Source organism: Dipodomys merriami, unplaced genomic scaffold, assembly GCF_024711535.1.
Source record: "Dipodomys merriami isolate MVZ:Mamm:240054 unplaced genomic scaffold, mDipMer1.0.p SCAF_1, whole genome shotgun sequence".
Taxonomy (NCBI): domain Eukaryota; kingdom Metazoa; phylum Chordata; class Mammalia; order Rodentia; family Heteromyidae; genus Dipodomys; species Dipodomys merriami.
This window is the reverse complement of record NW_027202270.1, coordinates 43,820,158-43,843,075: the sequence shown is the minus strand read 5'-3', so window position 1 is coordinate 43,843,075 and position 22,918 is coordinate 43,820,158.

The following is a 22,918-nucleotide window of genomic DNA, read 5'->3' as shown; positions in this document are numbered from 1 at the left end:
CTCCTCTATCCCTAGAAATAGCAGAGCTTCTTCTGGATCACTTTGACACTTCCCATGGATTTGCAAGCACAGATTTAAACACATGGGTACATTATTTTCTGCAAATTGCCTTTTATTGTGGAGGTCTTTCGTCATTAGTGCAGAGAGAATGCTCTCTCTCTTTATCTCTCTCTGTCCTTCCTTCCTTCCTTCCTTCCCTCCTTCCTTCCCTCCTTCCTTCCTTCTTTCCTTCCTTCCTTCCTTCCTTCCTTCCTTCCTTCCTTCCTTCCTTCCTTCCTTCCTTCCTTCCTTCCTTCTTTCCTTCCTTCCTTCCTTCCTTCCTTCTTTCCTTCCTTCCTTCCTTCCTTTGTGCTGGGCCTGGGTCTGAGTACTTTGTGCTTAAAGCTAGAGCTGTATCACTTGAGCCACAACTCTACTTCTGGCTTTTTTTTTTTTTTTTTTTTTTTTGGTCATGGGGCTCGAACTTTGGTCCTGGGCACTGTCCCTCAGCTCTTCAGCTCAAGGCTAGCACTTGAGCCACAGTGCTACTTCCACTTCTGGCTTTTTAGTAGTTAATTGGAGATAAGAGTCTCATGGACTTTGCTGCCCAAAGCTGGTTTAGGGTTGAAAGCTTCAAATCTCAGTCTCCTGAGCAGCTAGGATTATTATCTTGAACCACCAGCATCCAGCCGCTTTCATTTTTTGTAATGACTGCACAATGATCTGTAATGTGGGTATGACCCCATTAATATAACTTGTCCTTCATTTTTAGAGCACTTGAAGGTATGTTACAAAGCATTGCTCTCATCTTGCCCCTCCCCCCTCCTCCTTCCCTTCAACCCTCTTGCTTCTTCCCTGTCCTTCTTCCTTCTCCCCTTCCCCTTCTTCCCTTCTGTCCCCCTTTTCTTTCTTCCTATTCATTCCCCTTCCTTTCCTTTCACTCTTCCCTTTCTCTTAGCAAACAACCTGGCATAGCTAGAGCACCTGTGGCTCTGTAGTGGTTGGGCATTGTCCACTGGTGGTAGGAGCAGCAGGAGTGATGCCACTGGGGGTTTCTCAGAGGGAGAAAAACTCCCCCAAGGTTGAGTCAGAGCCAGAATCTGGTCCTTCTACTTCCCCATTGCCCTCCCTGTGGTTAACCAGGGAGGTGGCTCCTTGTTAAGGGTTTGGCAAGTGTCTGAGAAAGTTGCAAGGGTTTAATGGCCTCCTCTCTGGCTTGTAGCCACACATAAGAGCACCTGTTGTGGTCTCATGGGATGACAGTAGCAGCCTCTGTCTCAAGCTCCCAATAGGCTCCCTGGTATCCTTCATTTGTTCACAAACAACAGCATGGATTTCTGGGCTCTGACCAGGTGACAGATAATTCATTCGCATTTAGTTATTGCCTCAAATGTCTATTTGTTGACACCTAGAACACAAGACTTTCCAAAAAGGCAGCCTGGGTTCTAGGGACAGGGACTGGGACAGGCTGAGGGCAGTGCTCGGCCAAGGATCAAAGGAGCCATTCTCAACCCTTCTGTTCTCCAGCCTCTTATGGGTCTTTCCCTGTCTCTTTCCCTATCTCTCCTGCCACTGGATGACCAGAGAGACTGCTATGTGACATCAGAACTGTATTTAGGACAGTAGTTTCAATAGGTTACGCTATAACAGTGATGTAAGAAGAGAGGGACCTGAGGAAAATGGGAGCAATAGTCTTAAGAGTTCAGTACCCTAGTGATGACTGTTGTACCTCCCAAGTCGGATGTGTACATGTACTTAAGGAAAAAATCTATTCAAGGCTTTTACTCATTTCTGAGCTGGTTTGGTTTTGCTGTTTGTTTTCTTTCATTTTTGTCATTGTTGCCAGTCTTAGGAGTTGAGTTCAGGGCCTAGACATCGTCTCTGAGCTTTTCTGCTCAAGGTTAGTGCTCTATCACTTGAGCCACAGCTCCACTTCCAGCTTTTTGTGGTTAATTAGAGATGAGTCTTACACATTGTCTTGCACAGGCTGGTTTTGAACTACAATTTTCAGATCTCAGCCTTCTGAGTAGTATTACAGGTATAAGCCACCATGCTGGTGTGTGTGTGTGTGTGTGTGTGTGTGTGTGTGTGTGTGTGTATTCTAGTTGTTAACCCTTCATCAGATACATGATTTGCAAATACATTCAACATTCCATAGGTTGCTTTTTTACTCCATTGAGAGACCTATAATTCATGAAAGATTTAATTAGTTCAAATCCAATTTATTTTTCTTTTGTTGTCTGAAGTGTGTGTGTGTGTGTGTGTGTGTGTGTGTGTGTGTTATATCCAAGAAATCATCAGAAAATCTAATGTCATGAAATTACTCTGTGCTTTCTTTTTCAGTGTGTGTAATCTCATATGACCTCACTCATTTTTTTTTTTTTTGCCTATCCAAATCTGACTTTTGGCCTCTAGTGAGTTTTTCATTTTTCATTTACTATATTTTTCCTTCCAGAACTTCTATTTCATTTTATATGTTCTCTTTGTTGACATTCTCTATTTGATAAAACACCATTCCTACCCTTTAATGTTCTTTTGTTGTTGTTGTTAGTTGTGGAGCTTGAACTCAGGGCTTGGGCACTGTCCTGAGCCTCTTTGTGTACAAGGCCAGTGCTCTATCACTTGAGCCACAGTACCACTTCCAGTTTTTGAGTGGTTAATTGGAGACAAGGGTCTTATGGAGACTTTTCTGCCCAGGCTGGCTTCAAACCAAGATCCTCAGATCCCTCCCTTTCCCTCCCTCTCTCTCTGAATGTTTTCAATGCTCAAACAGATAATTCACATCTCTGCCTAAGCAGAACTGCATAGTCAGCACAAAGCAAGAACGTGGAATTATTCTAGTCTTTCCATGAAGTACACAGCCCTATTCCTGCAAATGGCCTGCTGGATTCCTATGATTATGTGGATCTTTGTGAAGCCACTTATGCATTTCTCGTTATTTACACTTTTATTTTTTGGTCATTGATTGTGAGGCTTGAATTCAGGGCCTGGATGCTGTCCCTGAGCTTTTTTACTCAAGGCTAGTGCTTTACTTACCACTTTGAGCCTCAATGTCACTTGTGGTTTGCTGGTGGATAATTGGAGATAAGAGTCTCATGGACTTTCCTTCCTTGGGCTGACTTTGAACTGCGATCCTCATGGACTTTCCTTCCTTGGGCTGACTTTGAACTGCGATCCTCAAATCTCAGCCTCCTGAATTGCTAGGATTACATGCATGAACCATCAGTGCCCTGCTAAAACTGAAATTTTCTTTATCCATAATTAAGGGCTACCATGTCTCCAAGTCTTCTCTTTGGAGTTCTAACAGCCTGTTTGCTGCGGAACTTGAATGGCCCAACCTGAGAACACACCTCTTGGGTTGGCCAGGGACACTTTTAAAGCTTTGAAATTGTAGGGAGTAGTCTGGGTGGGGTCATCTTCCTACTGCACCCCATAACACTTCCCACGTTCTGGCTATGCTGATGGCACTGTCTGCGGTGGCAGCCATCCTGGCCAATGAGGACCAGAGAATGTCTGTGCTGAGAACCCTGAGTCACCTGCAGCCTCTGGCTGTGGTTTCCTCCCATGCCTCTAGACCTCCGGGGCTGGTATTCTGTGAAGTCTTTCAAGTTCATTCCTGTTCCCTGGGCTCACCCTTTCACAAGTGCTTGCTTGCCCTGCATGCCTAACATGGAAGAAGGACATTGGATCGACATGATAACTTGTCTGTGTGATTGTGTTTTTAGGACTTTCCTGCACCAATGGCTCATCATTTCCATGTCTTTGCAACATAATAGTAAAGCTACTTTGTACTTCTCTGGATCCTTTGCCCTGAGGAACTTCTGAACATCTAAAGACAGTAGTTTTTTAATCCTTATGCTTTTCAGTCTGAGGTAAATATTCCTTTGTTAATTTTTAAGACACTGAATTTGACTTTGATGATAGCACCCCGGGCTTTAAGTTTTACTACAGAAGAACTCTGTATCCCCAGCCTGTGTAGAAATGTGACAATTCCTACTTACTAGGGGTGTGGTTCTATATACAGGCATCTTTCATTATGTATTTCATTCAAGTTGACTACAGGCTCTTGTCATACAATTTCTTTTATTTCACCAAGATTTTTTGATGAGATATTAGAGATATATGTAAAAATATTTTTACGTAGGAAAAAGTTCTCAGAAAACATCCAAGGTTTCAAGGTAGAATTAATGAATTTTGTATCTGGTGTCTAGAATGGTTCTTAGCCATGTCCACACACTAGAAAGAAGATTCCTGTCTATTGCTATTGCTGCTCATGTTCCTGTGAGTTGTTGGAGGGTCTGTCTTCCTTCTTGTTGGATAAGAAAGGCTCCAGGGACCCTTGAGATCTTAAAATACTATGAGTGTGTATCCATCAATTTTGTTGTAAACAAAAAGATATCTTTCTTTTTTATGCATCAGCTCTCTTTCTCCCTTTCCCTCTCCCTCTCTTTCTCCTTCTCCTTTACCCTCTTTGGTTCCAGTTCTGGGACTTGAACTTGGGTCTGGGTGATGTCCTTTAGCTTTTTCATTCAAGGCTTGCATACTACCACTTGAGCCACAACTCCACTTCCAGCTTTTCATTGGCTAACAGGATCTAAGTGTCTCATAGATTTACCTGCCCAGTTTACTTCCAACTGTGGTCCTTAGACCTAGGCTCCTATGTCTCTAGGATTATAGGCATGAGCTACACATACTTGGTTACATCTACCATCTTTATATCTAAGTCTTAGAGCTTTTACTACTTTAAGTCTCATTATCCCTGTTTGGACAGGTGATAACTAACTCTTTGTTCCCTGGAACATAGGAGAGTAAGCCCCAAAGATAGTTTTTGCTTTTATAAATCCCTATTTTAAAGGTCTGAGTCTCTATGAAAAGACCCTGGCTTGACCTGCACAGTTGGGGATAGATGTTAAATCTCTGATCTGATAGATACATGATTTCATCCAGGGAAGCATTCCGATTTTGTAGAGTCTGAAGTGTATCTGATTTGGGGGGAGGAGAGCTTGCTTAGAAAATTTACATATGCGACGGACCAGCTCGGCCGGAGCACTGGGACCGATCGGACAGGGATCTCGGGATAGGTGGGCAAAGGAGTCGGCGAAGTGACAAACAGACACAGACTCAAAAGAGTTGCATCTGAGTGTATCTTTATTGAGGAGAATTAACATTTTTAAACAGTGTGTGATTGTGACATAGATTCTTTGTTTATTTAAGCACGTAATCAGTTTTTTAAAAGGCAAAACATTGATGAATTACATGAAAATTAATGACTATCCCACCAACTGTTTAAGCTAAGTGGTGCGAAACAAGTCTAGCATATTGTTTAATAAAATACGTCATCTATTCAGCCTTTTTTATGTTTAATAATTAACAAACCTAAGACAGGGCTGTACTTACATTATACTCTTTTTAATTTTATCCAACTAATTTCATCTTTATAAGCTCCTGTATAAGGAAATGGTTCTTGGTTGGTTCAGGAAATATGTTACTAACTTTATATTTTGTGTGAAAACACCATCTATTCCCTATAATGTAAGTTGGACTAAACTTAATCATAACTGTTGGGAGAATCTTTTTTTTTCTTTTATAATCAGAGGTCCCTTCTTTTTAAAACTCTCTAAACTACTGGAATAACTCTTTCTAACTTAGTTTAGTTCATTGATTTTGTCTATTAGACATATCTAGAAATTTTAAGTCTTTATATTTACTATTTATGAGCTACAAAACCGCTTGTGAAGTTGTAGGAGTTTCTGGAGACAACGTCACATCAGATGATAGATTGATTGGGGGATTGCCCACATTTAATCTTTGGCCTTAGTCTTTATTACTTTAGAGAAGCCATCTCTATTGGACTGGAAAAATACAACATGCTCTGTTCACGGATCAATGGAAAAATAGCCAAAATGAGAATAAAGACAACGAATGTACAGCCAAAAAGAATATAGTAAAAATAAAGGTAGAGGCTATAAAGGTGCAGCCAAGTGTATGGGAAGCCTTAAACCAACACCCCCTTCCTGGGGGCATGTTTCCTTAAAGCTCTTTGTCCAACACAATCTCTCACACAGACTCCACAGAAGGTGGCGTGGCACCCATTGGTCACAAAAAGATGTCCACTCAGCTGAAAATACCAGGAACCACTGGAAATGAAGAAACTTAAGTGTTTGACCTTGTTTCTCTGGCCAGAGACTATTCATTAAACTTGTAGTCCCTTATTTTGTTGTCGAGGTCAAATCAGAAGCCATCTGTCCACCACAGGCAGCTTTATGGAAGTGCTCCGCCCACCTGCGCTGGCTTCTCTTTGCTGAACCCAGCTAAGGACTCCTTGCAGACACATCTTCATGGCTGCTTTGCTTGCTGTGATCTCTGCTCCTTTCCAAACACTTGCTTCGGCAGCTTCCTCTCCATTGTGCCTCTCGGACTGGGTTCCCATAGTGGTTGGATACTGAGCTGCTTGTTAGAGGAGAAAACAAGAGTTGTACACAATGGCAGGCCTGAATTGGCCTGGAGGCAGGACAGACGCTCTCCCAGGTGGGACTTGTCAGGGCACAGGGCAGGCATCCTGCCACTGGGCCCTGGGTCACTGTGGTGAGCAGCAGTCACACTGGAACTTCTCTTTCTCAGAGAACAACGGGTTAATTCTGACCAGATTGTCTTTTTTAGGGAATCCAGTTCTCCACCAACTCCTGGGGGATGCCTGGGGCTTGAGTCTATGCCAGGCTCCACTCCTGTCCAGAACCTTTTATTCCAAAAGTTTCAACCAAGTGTACGTGGCGTGGCATACATATGTATTTATTAGTGTGATATTTAGGAGTTTGGATATTTAGGAGTTTGTCCTTAAGTGAAAGGAATTAAAACTTGATTAGCCTTGTGGTACACTTGTGTTCAATTTCACCTTGGTATCTAATTTTCCACATGCCTTTGCAAGATTTCACTCTGTGGTTTACCAGCTATATCTGCCATAGACTTTAGGACTATATCAAATCTTTTTTTTTGCAGGGTGGGGAGAGCCTAGTGCTTTACTACATGAGCTACAGGTCTACTGTGGACATTTTGGTGGTTAAATAGAGAAAAGGGTCTCCGGACTTACCTACCTAGGCTGGCTTTGAACTTTGATTATCTGAAATGAGTTTCTTGAATAGCTAGGATAATATGTGAGAGCTACTGGTGCACATCTCCATATCAAGTCTTTACTTCCAATTTCATACTATAATCAAATGGCTGATTTTGTATTCTGGCTCTGTCAAACTCTTGGTGTGACTCTTGGCTGTTCTCTTTGCTTCCTAGCATTTTGCTGGGAGGACTGTGTTCAGCATGATGCTTGCTTCATAGAAGGCCCTTCATAAATGCTAGTGTGTCAGCCATGATTCTTGGTTCTAAGCAACAGAAACAAATCTGTTCACCTTTGATGGAAACAATTTGTTGGAAGAATGTTGGATATTGTAAAGAATTTACAGTGTGTATGGAAAGGCAGATGTGAAAGTAGGCAGGAACTAAGAGAGGCCACATAGAAGAAAATCTGATCAGGACATTTTGTTACTGCAGCGCCCAGATACCACTGCTGACTCTGCCATTGTGGCTCTCTAGCCTACCTATTCTTTCTTCTTGGTGTCTCTACCTTAGATTTTAGATCACTGATGATCCCATCTAAACAAGCTGAGTCCAAGGTTAGAAAGAGGACAGTCTGTCTGCTTTCGGTTCTGCAGTAGAAGCTTGGGTCTTTTATAATATAGTCCATCCAAACAGGAAAAGGGGTTGGATATTGGGGGAATGGAATTCTTTCAGACTAACACTATTTCCATTGTGATTCCTTTGACATATGCACTTAATGTCTAATAGAACTGAGCTGCAGTTTAATATCCTGCCAGTAGGTGCCACCTTTTCACAAGAGTATCTTAACCTCTAATTTGAATCTCCTAAAAATAACCTGTTCTGTGGGGATGTAGCTCAATGGTAGAGGGATTGCCTAGTATGTGTAAGGCCCTGGGTTTGATCCCTACCATGAAAAGAAAAGAAACTGTAATCTGTGAAATCAAACTGTGATGATCAACTCTTGAGTAACAGAAAATTGATTCAATCCTCTTGTGCCCATGTGCATTAATTCTTGGTACCTATTGCCACGTACCTGGCAATAAATATAAATATCTGGTACAGCAAGCCCACCTTATTCCAGGATGTGTTACATGTGATGTTTATTAAGCCTGGTCTAGAAAGAAACTTTCCATGCATGCATTCAGCAGTGCAGTTGATGTGGAGAAGCTCCTAGTCAGCCCTGCATTAGAGTAATGGACTCTATGCTTCATGGGAATTGGTGAGTTTTCCTCAGTGTTGTCATCATTGGAACCAACCTGTGAGTACTCAAGTTTGGGAAGTTTCAGTTCATGATCAGTTTTCCCTGTTACTTTGGACCTGTGATGAGACAGCACATCATATGGGAGCACATGGCAGAGCAAAACTGCTACCCTCATGGGCAGGAATGAAAGAGAGAAAGAAAAGGCAGTGATCTGACAGTCCCCTCAGAGAGCATACCCGCCACCCCCACCCAATAACCTAAGGAGCTCCCACTAGGTTCCACCTCCTAAAGACCTACCATCTTGTAGTAACCCATCCTGGGGGTAAACCTTTAACATAGAACTTTGTGGGACATCTAATATCCAAATTCTAGCAGCTGGTTAGTTATACCTACAAGAAAAGCCCCTAGGACTTAAAATCGAACTTGATTCCCAAACAGCAGCAGTGGAATGGCAATGGCTCACTGCACACCCATCCTTAGTACCAGGAAAAATGGGGAAAGCCATACTCTGCAGCAGGTATGGCCTGGTCACTTTCAGGTTTCCATTCAGGTAAGCATTAGTCTGGAAGATGCTCTTTATTTTGAAGATTAAAAATGCACCAATATTTGCACAGAAACAATCAATTAGAAAATTAATTACCTGGGAGCTGATAGCTCACAACTGTAATTGTAACTACTTTGAAGGCTGAGATCTGAGGACCACAGTTTAAAGTTAGAAGCCAACCCAGGCAGGAAGGTCTGTGAGATACTTACCTTCTCTTAACTGCCCAAAACCCAGAAATGGAGCTGTGGTTCAAGTGGTAGAGTGCTAGCTTCATGCAAAAAAGCCAAGGGAGAGAGCAAGGTCCTGAGTTCAAGCCCCAGTAGCAGCGCATGCGCACCCGCGCACGTGCACACACACACACACACACACACAAATTAATTAGATTGAGCTTAAAATTCTGTATCCTACAATGAGTACTTAGATCTATATTTCATAGACTCTCAAGAAATCATGAAAAATCTGAGTTCATGAAATACATTCACTGGGCTACAAAGGGAAAAATTGTTTCAACATTTTTTTTTCTTTTGAAATTGAAATGTAACTTTAAAATTTAGAACATTTCTATCTGGTTTTCAACTTTACTTATCTAAAATGTGACAGAATCTTGATTCAGATCACAGTTCCTGGTTTGATTTAAATTGTGAGTCATAGCTGGGAGATGGGTCTGGAAGTGGCCCAGGTCCTAACAGGAAAGGGCTATAATTCAGATGTGGTGATTTATAACAAAGACACACCATTTTGTGAAGATTATCCTGGCCCTGCCTTGGGTAATCAATCTTCTTGAGAGTCAAATCTTACCTCTGACTTTTCAGAATTTTGAGCAGAAAATTTGCTCATGCAATAAATAGTGAAGACTTGCCTTAAATCTACAGAGGTTGCTACTGTAACTAAATAAAGTTTACAACCTAATTAACATGACCTATGTTCAATGGCAAAAATGTTTTTGTGTACCACTGAGACAATTTGTGTACCTCCTGAGCACTAGCCAGGCTCAAGTGGCTTATGCCTGTAATTTCAGCTACTCAGAAGGCTGTGATCCGAGGATTGTGCCTCAAAGCCAGCTTGGGCAGGAAAATTCCAAGAGACACTTATCTCCAATTAACTACAAACAGCCTGAAGTAGAGCAGTGGCTAAAGTAGTGGAGTACTAGCCTTGAGCAAAAGAGCACAGGGACAATGCCTAGTGCGTGAGCACATGAAAGCACTGTCTGTAAATGAAGATCTTTTTAATAGTCAAATCAATGTTTTATATGTTATATTTCACTCCAGGACTTGTTACTATTGTACTGCTGGTGTTTCCTCTGACATTTGCACGTTTTAATGAAAACCATCTCCCACTCATGCACCTAGAGGGTCTATGTCTCATAAAATGAGTTGGAGATCTCTGGTCTCCAGCCTAATTCTCCTCCTTCAACTTGGTTCTTGGAGACTCTTTCTACATTTCAAGTACAACTCCTCAGGAATTGGAGTGCTTGCTGCCAGTCCCCATAACAAACAAAATCCTTCCTTTAAGGTCTTTCCAGGTGTGGTTGTACATGCCTACAATCCCAACACTTGGGAGGTAGACATGGAGGATCAAGAGTTTAAGGTCAACTTGGGAAAAGCTTGTCTAAAAAAATATAAACAAAAATAAGTCTTTATTTACCACTTGCTTAGAGAGGCAGTGTGATGGGTCATGGAGTGCTAATGGCCATGTGGTTGTGGGACTCAATGAACTTAGGTGAAAGATTCAGCTTCTCTTATTTTCTTATCTTTAAAATGGGAATAATAAAAAGCTGAGGATTTGGCTTAAATTCACACAAGGTCTTGATTTCAGTCCTCAGGACTGTAAATAAACAAATTCAAACAAAACAAAAAATGATTCGCCTAAAATGGGCACAGGACCTGGCTTAATGATGAAGGCTTATAAACCCAGCACTCAGCACTTCAGATGCTGAGGCAGAAGGACCTAGAGTTTGAGGCAAGCCTCAGCTCCAAGAAAAGTAAAAAATAAAAATAAAACAAAACAAAAATAAAATAAACACCCTGTCTCAATAAAATAGAGTAAAACGGATAGTGATACCTTATCTCAAATATAAATAAATAAAATGAAATAGTAAGGTTCGCTTGCACAAGGTTGTGGCAGCTGGTTGCATTTATATGGAAAATCTTTGAACAGTTCTTCCCACAGAATTTTGCATAACCATTCCATACTGATCGAATAAGAATAGTTCCCAATGATAATTGGGAAAAAACCAATTATCTGTGGAATATAATGTGGTCTTATGATTGTGTTTCTAATTGAATGCAATGATTATCTTCTGTGTGTGTTTATTTTTGGTTAAAGAGAATTGTTAAAAACCATAGTCCTCCTTCTCCGAATGTATGGTATGTTTATTGGCTTGAAATTTCTCTGTCTCCATTCTGATGACTCCTGAATTTATTTTTCTTCTCTCTCTCTTTTTAAAAATTAGCTTACATTAGTTATACAGGAGGGGGGAATTTCATTGCTATGTTTCCACATGTTTACAATGTATTCCGTCCATCTCTCTCCATCGCAACAATATATCCCCCTTCCCCAGGACGATTACAGTGGGTTTCATTGTTCTATTTTCATAGTTGTAAATACTATATTTCAACTATATCCATCCTCTTTCACCTTCCTTGTTAGTCTAGCACCCCCCTGCTAGAACCCACCCTTCACAGAATCTATTTATTTCCCTGCTCCCTACTGTTCAACAGATCTAATTTAGGATCCTCATGCTGTCTTCATAGATGCTTGGAATGTATTCCAAAATTATTCAGCCATTACCTTTCTTCTTCACTCCTCCCTTTCCCTTCATCTCCTATGTAGTCTCTCAGTTACATTTATGTTCACTCTGTGTGTGTGGTGTGTCTATAATTCATATATATATATATATATATATATATATATATATATATATATATATATATATATATATATATATATATATTGGGTCCAGTCGTGGGGCCTGAACTCTGGGCCTGGGCGCTGTCCCTCAGCTCTTCAGCTCAAGGCTAGTGCTCTACCACTTGAGCCACAGCGCCACTTCTGGCTTTTTTTCTTTTTCCTTATGTGGTGCTGGGGAATTGAACCCAGGGCCTCATGCATGCAAGGCAAATGCTTTACCACTGAGCCACCTTCCCAGCCCCTATAATTCATATTTTAAACACAGATCTCTTTCACTGATTCTGGACACCTCAACTCTTCTAAGTCAGTCCAGCATTTCCATGTAGATGCCTAGTTTCAAACTTCACACATCCATACCTTTCTCTAACTAGAGAAAGTCATATGTCACCTACAGTCTTCCTCATTACAAGTGCTAGAAATTCTAATCTTTCCATTGCATTGGGACACTCTTATTCATCATTTTATTGCACATGTAATAACAAGAATTCCTACTGTCTCTCCCTTCTACTGTCTGCTTTTCGCTTCTCCTCTGCCACTTGCTGTAGTTCAAGTTGCCATTATCTTTTTACAGCCTGGCTGACTTGTCTCCCTGCTTTTGGCCTCTGAGTATATTCCTAACATAATTTCGATCACTGATACATTATTTTCTGCCCAGGATCTTTGCCTGAAAAATTCCTTTGCTCACCTCTCCATGTATTTCCTCACACGTTCCAAGCTTTTTCTCAAAGTCAGGATTTCTCACCAGTGCTGGCTTGCTTTGCCTCCACTTCATTCTGGCTTCTGACTAAAAGCTGGCTGTTGTCTGATTAAGAGCTGGCTTGTGGGTGTGAGGTACCAAATGTAGGAGAGAACAATCTCGCTGTGCTGCCTTAGCCTGGCTGTCCACGTTGTCCGTCTTCACTCTGGCTTGCCTGAAGCTCATGCGTTCACTTACTTCAAGCTTTCTTTGAAATCATATTTCAAGGAGATCTAGTTAAATGGGGCTGAGAAAGCCAGACAGTTAACAGGAGCTACAGTGCAGTAGCTTGTAAATCACTGAACTTTTCTAGCCCTAATCCATACACTCTTTTGGTATATGCAGTATTTGCCCAAATAGAATTCTCTGAGAAGAGCTTGCTGGTTGGGGCTTCTGAGTTCTGGCCATCTGTTTCACGAAAACTCAAGGGGCAAAAGTCTAGACAACCATATTAATTGCCATGCACTTTCCTGGCAGCTGCTGGGGTCATCATAACACCCCTGTCCCTGAGCTGCCCACCTTGGTAAACAATGTGTGAGTGGTTCTGGGCATGGAAGTTAATGGACAAGGAGAGTATGACCTTGTCAATCTGCCCTGACACTGAGCTCCCATGCACATTTTTCTTGGTACAGGGGTTTGAACTCAGGGCCTTATGTCTTTTTCCACTTATGGCTGGTGCTCTATCATGTAAGCCACTTCTAGCTTTATGCTAGTTAATTGGAAGTAAGAGTCTCTTGGATATGTCTGCATAGGCTGGCCTTAAACTGTGAGGCTCAGATCTCAGTCTCCTGAGTATTTAGGACTATAGATATGAGCCATTGATACCTGGCTCTGATTCACATTTCCAGAGAAATATTTTTACCTCAAAGGTCTGTGACCCCTGGTCATCCCTCATCTACAGTGGCAGGAAGGACTCAGATTGTCGAAGTCATGACTTAGAATCACAGGTCCTGCTCATGTACCTCTGCATTAGGAGCTCTCTGGAGACTTTTCTTCATAGTGGTAGGTTGCAAGTGACATCTATGGGGGGTGGATTAGTGTAGGAGGGACCAGGTGTATCTTTCACAGTATTCACAGCTGGAATGGTCTTCATGATGGACATATTCAGGGGCCCCCTTATTTAAGGACTTCCTTATTTTTTTACCTAATTCTTTTTCCAGGGACAACATCTGCCTTTCTCATTCACGGAATCAGGCAATCTCCACGAACCGTTATGTTCCACTTCGCCAGACAATGGTAATTGGCTCATGTTCTATTTTCTCTGCCAGGTACCTGGGTAAAGTCATGCAGGGATCACAGCACTTTCCTTAATGAGGCTCATGAAGGGTTTGCCTGTCTGTCCTAGACCTACCAGAGGAGATGTGGGCTAGAAGGGGAGTTATAGTTTTCATCAGGGTATTAATCCTGAGGAGACTGTGAACTTGTTTTTCTCCTGATTTTGACAACTAAAATGGCTTCTTACTCATTAGGAATGGACTCCCACCTGAAAGCTGGAAGGGGCCTGGAGGAATGCCATGTGGAGGCGGATCCCTTGAGTACTAAGTTTTGTTTTTGTTATTTGACTTAAGGGAGTCAGTGTTGGACCAAGGCTGAGAGAGCAGAATGACCCACTTATGATGCTCATGTTGTAAAAAAGCATCAGGGAAAGAGCAGACTTTTGTCTCTGGGATGGCAGTTTTCAAAGAAAAAAAATAAGTTGTGAAGCAGACTAGGGAAGGAAATGACCTTGTTCTGATGATAGCTGACCTTCTTTCTCTTTCCAAAGATGATCTTAGATAATGGTGACCCCAGCGCCAGGGCTCAGGATGACTTTTGAATTGAGGCCCCAGTTACCAAATACTTTGTACAGGTTGAGGGTGTGTCTGGTGAAGCTGTCAGAGGCTCCTGACACACCCAATTCCATTCCTAACGGTCCTACAGAAAGCACTGGATAGGAAGATGCTAAATCAGAAGGAGACATGTACTGCCCAGCAGTGGGACATTAAGGTAGGCAGAGTTGTGAGCTCATATTGTTTACAGAGATCTTTATGTATTGCCAGAGTAAACTATTTTTGCTGTTTGATATTTGAGATTATTCTAGGCTTTCTAATGAATTTCTAGTAGCCCTTGATTATTTTTCGTAAAACTACTACTACTACTACTACTAATCATCATCATCATTATTATTACAATGCCAGAGATTAGACCCAGGGCCTTGTACATGCTAGGCAATCTCTCTATCACTGAAGCATATTCGCAGCTGCAAGCATTTGCTGTGAAAAGTTAAAGCAAGAACATAAGCAGCAAAGGCTTGCCCTACCTTGTCCATTTTCTCTCCTGGCACCAGGCTCTCTGCTGGTTGGTTATCAATATGAAGAGGATTGCTCTATGGCAAAAACCTCATTGGTCATATGGAGAGTTTGGAGAGGTTCACAATCATCTGGGCCTGGGATAGTCAGGTCTGTGCAGTGGGGAAGAGAGCTGAGAACTGAGCCTGGCAAGAAGGCTGGGAAGAAGTGAGTAAGGAGAGCTGTTGCAGTAAAGGGAGTCAAAAATGAAATCACAGGGAAAATAAGTTTCATTTAGGCAAGAATGGGGAGCCAAGAATAGGGGAAGGTGAGCCTGTAATAGTAAATTGGAATCTTCATTTTTGTGCAAGGAACAAGGTTCTGAGCAGTTCCAGGCATACGGAGAGGACAGGTGTGTTTATGTTCAGGCTGACAGCTCTAGCTGGGCTTCTCCATAGTGTCAGAACAGAAGGAAGGACAGAGCTAGTGGTGGAGCTCAGTGTTGAGCGCTTGGCTAGTATGTTTAAGGTCCTGCTAGCATGTTTTAGGTCCTGCATTCCACATCCAGCACCAAAAGAAAAAAAATGGGATCCTGATGACACACACACTTGCTGTATCAACTCTGACTTGAGTATTGGGGTCAATTCGCCAGTTGGAGTTTAATTTTCTGTGTCTGGCAACTAAATGCATTACAGACATACACAGAAGTACTGGATGGTAACTAGCGCCAATTCTTACCTCTGAATTATGTGAGCAGGACAACCTCTCTTAACTGGCTTTCTTATCTCTCTGCCTTTAAGGAATGGTTTAAGTTGCCTTAGAAGGTCCTCATTCATTTTGCTCCAGATAGAAGTATTTCTTTGCCCCAGGGTGTGTCCCATATATATCAAGAAGTTCCTCTTCTTCAACTGTCAACTGCCAGTGTAGTTGTTTTTTTTTTTTTTTTTGGTAGTGTGGCTTGAACACTGGGCCTGGGAGCTGTCCCTGAGCTCTTCAGCTCAAGGCAAGCACTCTACACTCTACCACTTGAGCCACAGCACCACTTCCAGTTTTCAGGTGGTTAATTGGAAATAAGAGTCTCACAGACTTTCCTGCCCGGGCAGGCTTTGAACTGTGATCCTCAGATCTCAGCCTCCTGAGTAGTTAGGATTACAGGCATGACCCACTGGTGCCTGGCTCAGTATATAGTGTTTTATAACCATTTTATTTCATTTATTTTATATATGAAATCCATTCCACCCTTCCTTTCAAGTATAATACTTGTGATAACATTATGAAAAGCCTACCTTGTCTCAAGAATGCTGCTTCTACTAAAAACAAAAACAGCTCCATACACAGAGAAAACTTCTTTCAGACTGGGTCATTCATGGCTCTAGTAGTAGAACACTTCCCTAGCAAATGGGAAGTCCCAAGTTCAATTTTGAGTACCAAACAAAGAAACAAAAAATTAAAAACCCTTCCAAATAAAAGGAGAACATTCCAACTGGAAAATAAGAATATGTAGTCATAGGAAAGATGGAAATCAATAAACTAGCTCTGAGTTAAAAATCAGTGTGGACAGAGTTTGAATTTTTTTGGGCCTAATCACCTGTGATTAAGTTGGCTTATGAGGCTGTGAACTTACAAGTCTGGAATTAGCCCTGGGACCGGTGATACCAGACCTGATAGTAGCCAGTGAACCCCAGAGGCTGAGCTTTCTCCTTGACTTACTGAATTTCCTGTCTCCAGAGACTGTGAAGGAGACATCTGGGAACTTTCTTAAATCTGGAATGTAATAATTCAAAAGATATGTGGGTCTTTTGGACAAATTTCATGTCCAAAACAGATGGAATCACTATCCTAGAATAAATACAGTCTTGGGGGCTCTGAGAGGTCCTGCAATTGTCATCCTTTTTTTTTTTTTAAATCATACTTGGAGAACAGAAACCTTCAGTATCTCATTCTCCTGGCACTGTGAAGGGGTAGGGAGTGGCCAATGCCTTAGTTAGGAAGCTCTACTTTATTTATTTTTAAATTTTTGGTGCTAGGAATTTAACTCATGGCCTAGCTTATGTTAGGCAACCATTGTACTACTAAGCTACATCTCCAGCCCTTGCTTTTGTGTGTGTGTACCTGTACTGGGCTTGAACTCAGGGCCAGGTACTCTCCCTTAGCTCTCCACTCAAGTCTGGTACTTTCCTACTTGAGCCACATCTTCACTTCCAGCCTTTGTTGGTTAATTGGAGGGAAGAGTCTCATGGACCTTTCCTCTGGTTTGAAACTGCAATCCTTAGATCTCGGTTTCCTGAGTAGCTAGGATCACAGGTATAAGCCACCACTGCCTGGCTGCTCTTGGGTCTTTGAAACAGGATCTTGCTAGGTAGCCCAGGCTAATCTTGAACTTGCTATGTAGCCCAAGCTGCTCTTGAACTCATGATCTTTCTGCCTCTGTTTCTCAAGTGCCGGGATTACAAATGTACACTACAATACCCATCCAAGAAGCTCTACTTTAGAGATATTAATTTAACAAATACAAGGACTAAGCCCAAATACCTCTTGTCTATTCACATGCTGCCTCAGGGGTGCTTCTGTATTCTACCCCCAGGTTATGGGGATAGGAGCAGCACTATCCTTGGTCCCTGACTTCTATAAATACAGTCCAGTTTAGTCTCAGAGAATTTGAGAACAGGAGACATGAGTTCTAAGGAATACTTTGACTCTTAGGCTTTTGACCTGGAAAAGCCACTTGAAGTCACATTTTTCACATATGTAAAATATTCTCTAGGGCTGGGAAGGTGGCTCAGTGGTAGAGTGCTTGCCTTACATGCATGATGCCCTGGGTTCGATTCCTCAGCACCACATAAGCAGAAAAAGCCAGAAGTGGTGCTGTGGCTCAAGTGGTAGAGCGCTAGCCTTGAGCTGAAGAGCTGAGGGACAGCGCCCAAGCCCAGAGTTCAGGCCTATGACTGACAAAAAAAAAAAAAAAAAAAGTCTCCACTTATGGGGCTATGGCATGAAACAAATCAGATTATGAAAGAGCACTTTGACAACTGTGAAATTCCAGGTATGTGTGTCTCAGCCTTCTTTTAGTCTCTAGACTTTTTCAAAGATGAGCATTCTGGGTAGAATGCTTGGAGCCATAAGGTGAACACTAGTTAAAAGAAAGCCAAGTTTGGAAAAGTCCAAATAGATCCTTTTTCCTATTGTAAGTCCAGGGGGCTTATCTTTTTTGACTAGCTGTTGAAAGAGAAAAAAATGAAAACATAAACAGGAATAAATGGATGAGGAGAAGGAGCAACAGGAAGTAGAGTTCTCTGTGGCTTCTTTGCTTTTTGTCTGCCTAGTGTGCTGGCCACTCAGCAATGATTTGGTTAATTTGATAGTTGTAGACAGATAATTACAAAGAGAAACCTTATCTTTGAGACATGATTTGAGATTGGCTATATAGAATGATCTAAATATCAAGCTAACCAGTCAACCTTCATTTCACTTGAGGTTATAGGGTTATGACTGGGAACAATGTTTAGAGATTCATAGTGTATCTCTGATTTGGTGCTAGAAATCAATCTTTCCTCCTCATTTCCCCCCCCCCCCCCCCGCTTTTTTTGGTCTTTTTGTTCTCAGAATTTTGCTTGGAGAGAATGCTGCATAAGAGGATGTACATTCTTGATGTTGTTCTTACATTTTATTATGGGATTATTTAATACTACCACATATTTTCAACTCTCTCTTCTTCATGTTTCCTCCCTTAAGGATGGGAGGAAGGTTATGACCTACAATCATAGCCTTCCTATAAAAGAGAAAGGAAATTGGTCAGTTCCTCTCTTATTTGTTAGCTTTTTTGACTTCCTAAATTTTCCAAATTGCCTTCTGGGTTGTGTGTGCCCACCAGGGCAGTCGACAGTCTATTGATGTGGGAGTCCATTTCCTGCTCGGTGGGCCTGGTGACTGGAGCGCCACATTGCTTTCTTTAAATTGAACCTCTCAGAGCAGCCCAGCTATAAGAGCAGCAGTACTTACAGGCCAACTTACATTCAATAGAGATTCATGGCTACTACCTGTTCTCTGGTGTTAAAATGGTGCCCTATTATCCTAAGGGTCGGTGAGAGTGCAGGAGAAAGCAAAAAAAAAAATAACTGCAATGTATTGTTCTCAGAGCAAAAGGGTTTCAAATCTAACAACACAACAAAAGAGTGAAGAGAAAGTGCTTTTTCTCACTCTGGAGGAAAAAAAACCTCCTTCTTTGCCAAAACTCACCTATTCTTAGAAAGGATGAAGGGCTTTTACAAGGTTGGAAAAAAAAAAGAGCAAGGAAATAGGGTTCTGTTCCTGAGTCAGGGCCTGCTATTTCTTAGTGAACACAGAAGGGTACTCGGGCCTGCTCAGTTAATTAGAGGAAAGAAGCATTTACTAGCAGAGTGCTGGGAACAGGTACATAGCCTCTTTTCTCCTCCAAATACAAAATGACAGTTTGGTAGAGGTGAATTTGTTCACTCTGACAGGACAATAGTAGGAGTGTTCCAATTTCCATTGTATTCTTGCTTTAAATAACCCTGTCTTCATGATCAAAGCCTTTTCAGTACAACAGTACTTAATAAGTTGGTATTAGAAAGACTGTACATTTCAGATTGAAAGAAGATCTGGGATTTAAATTCAATTTTAGGTTCCTTAGGAAACAAAAGAAGGCCAATGAAAATATGAGTGACTGAATCATGCCTGGCTTTTTCCAGCACAGTGCTCCTCAAACCTAACCTATAGCAGAGCCACCTGGAAGACTTGCTAAGACCCAAATGGAGAGGAAATTACTGACTCCTTCACAGGTCTGTAGTTAATCACACTTTGGGATGCATCAGAAACACTGGATATCTTATTCAATTACCCATTGCTGAGACTCACTACCCATAGTTTCTGTTTTGGTAAAGGGCAGGGGAGGCTGGCCTGAGAATCTGCATTTTCAGCAAGTCTCAGGCTTTGCCAATGGCTTCTGAACCACCCTTTAAGATCCACTGGTACGGCTGGCGTGGTTACAGTGTCTACAGCCCTGCCCTGACTTGTATTAAGTCTGCAATGAAATAAAAGGTGGAATGTTTAGCCAACGGCTTGCCAGTTAGCTTTAACAAAGATAATTGGTATGTGCTGACCAAGCCGATGGATTCAGTTCACATCTGGCTTCTAATTGTTACAGACAATGTCAGAGGAGTCTTCTCTACACCCTAGGGAGGTGCTCGGAAGGAAAATGACATAGAAGTTTTGGGGAAAGGTAAAGACACAAGTGGGCAGTATATTTTTGTATAGGTCTTGTGCAATAGGATACTTTGTCTTTCCCAAGTCTTTCCTATATAAATCTGAATTACTTGGTTCTATAAAAGAAGATTGGATGTGAGAATGTATTATAGTCTGAGCTGCTCCTAAGGTAAGCCTTGGGGGTCTTTTGTTCTTAAAATGCCCCTTTTTTGTTAAGAAAGTCACTTCAAATTAGGTGTCACACAGTTTGAGAGTTAAAAATCAAAAATCTCTGGCCATAGGTAACCCAGACAGGCAAAGATCTAGCCCTATGTAAATGCAAACGATAGAGATATCACAGAATGCTGGAGGAGGAAGAGGCTTGGGGTGGTCTCTCAATCTGCTGCTCCTACAGATTAGTAGACTGAAACCCAAGTATTAGAAGAGCTGAATCTAGTATACTTTACAGTTCTCTTCTCTCTCTCTCTTTCTCTCTCTCTCTCCTTCCCTCCCTCCCTCCCTCCACGTGTGTGTGGCTTGAACTCAGGATCTGGGTGGCATTTCTGGTTTTTTTCTTTTTTCCTTTGTGCTTAATTGGAAATAAGAGTCTCTGGGACTTTGCTGTTCTAGCTGGCTTCAAACTGAGATCCTTAGATCTTCCAGCCTTCTGGGTAGCTAGGATTACAGGCGTGAGCCTCCTGCACCCGGCTTCACCGTTCCTTTGTGGGTCTGGACAAAGGACACTTGCACTCTGAACCTCTCTGGAGGGCCGGTGTGTCCTCTGTTCCCTGGTTGGGCTGGGGCCGCAGCGCAGCCGTGCGCCTGCGTGAGCAGGCCTGGGCGTACTCAGCGGATGGAGGAGGACATGCTGCGACCCGGCAGCTGAGCCCCTCGGGTTTCACGAGTCTGGCTGTGGGAGGCTCACGGACTGGGAGGCCAGCCAATTTGCTGTCTGCTGCGGAGCCTGGGCGAGGAAGTGGGAGGAAAGAACGGGGTGACGAGAGAGTAGGAGGACAAAGAGAACCGGTGGAGAGTGGGAGATTGGTGGAGGGGGAGGGGCTGAGGAAAGGGCGAGCAGCCCTGGTTTAGGGGAGCATCTCCCGCAGGCCAGGACTTCCTCGTGCCCGCCACTCCCTCCTCTGGTCCTGGGCTGGCCCCGGCCCCGCGGACCCTCCGGTGTGAACCCCGTTCCGTGCCATAAGATGTGGCCAGGGTATGGCACGTGCGCCAGGCTGGGTCTGCACGGGGTGTGCGCAGTGGACGCGTTGGTAGGGGGGAAGGTGGGGGAAGCCAGAGCCAGAGAATCTCATCTCATGATTTTCTCCAGGCCAGAGACCCAGCTTCCTGAGGTCACCCCGGATCCCGTAATTCCAGCTCGTCCAGGGATCACTGTCTTCTTCAACTGTGGAAATCAGCCGTCCTTTAAGTTCTTTCTGTGGTACATGCTTCCCAGCAGTTTCTTCTTATTGGTGAGATCGTGAGATCTTGGTTGATAGAGACTAAAAATTATTTCTCGTGAAATGATGAGTAAACTGAGGCTTACCCAGGATAAGCCGCTCCTGTGAGCTCATCCTCACTAGTGAACCGTGGAGTCACTGGGCAACATGTGACCACACAGCTTGTATTGTCCAGTACTGTGGAGCCTCTTAGAACGAGTAAAAGGCAATCAAAAGTGGAGAGGAGAGAGGAGGAGGAGGGAGGGAGGGAGGGAGGAGGAGGAGAAAGGAGGGAGGTGGGGGGGCAAGCATACTGGTCCTGGGGCTTGAACTCAGGACCTGGGCTTTTTTTGCTCAAGGCTACCATTTTACCACTTGAACTGCAGCTCCACTCCCAGCTTTTTGGTGGGTTAACTGGAGATAAGAGTCTCATAAACTGGGGGGCTAGGAAGGTAGCTCAGTGGTAGAGTGCTTGCCCTTGCATGCATGAGGCCCTGGGTTCGATTCCTCAGCACCACATAAGCAGAAAAAGCTGGAAGTGGTGCTGTGGCTCAAGTGGTAGAGCGCTAGCCTTGAGCTGAAGAGCTGAGGGACAGTGCCCAGGCCCAGAGTTCAGGTACCATGACTGGCAAAAAAAAAAAAAAAAAGAGTCTCATAAACTTTCCTGCCTGGCCTGGCTTCAAACTTTGCTCCTCAGATCTCAGCCTCCTTACAAGCATGAGCCACAAGTGTCTGGAGGAAAAAAAAAATTATACACGGTGGTAATGAAAATAGCTGTGTGAAAATGTTGCTTTGAGTTGCTTTGACTTCAAGTAATCTCTGCTAGCGTACTTGGTGAGCTGAGGTCTTAATCTTGGAGAATTAATTCATGTCAGGTAGCAGTGCTAGTCTTTTATTCTTTCTCATTTTCTTGGTTGATCACAAGGGGTTACTTAATTTCCACTCATCCAGCTGCAGTTTGTAAAACTGTGGCCTAAGCCTTGTGTTGGAACTCAGGTTGCTATAGAAACCTTTGACTGGAGGCAAATGGATCAGGAAGGTTTATTAATGAGAATTTCCTATACTACCTCTGGGCTCAGTGTACAGAGAGAATCCAAGAAAGGCTCATTAGTTTTTGTATTAGTCCATTTTTCAGGGTATTATATATATGTATATATATATATTAGCCAGACTATACTGATATATACACATATATTATGAGAATATATATTAATATAGAATATATATTAATATCTGAAAGATAGAGGGCAGTAGTTCTTAAGGAGTGACCCCTGGAGCAGCAGCAGCAGCAGCAGCAGCAGCAATAACTGCTGGGGAATTGTTAGACATGCAGATGTATTTATTTTTCTCTTTTCTTTCTTTTCTTCTTCCGGACTGGGACTTGAACACAGGGTCTTACTACTTGAGCCCCATTCCCAGTCCTTTTGCTTTTTTGGTTTGCTTTTTAGATAAGGTTTCCCTGTTACTTTTGCCAAGACAGGCAACTATGATTCATGCCTGTGTCCCCTGAGCAGATGGGACCACAGGCATGCACTACCATAGCTGAATAGAAAT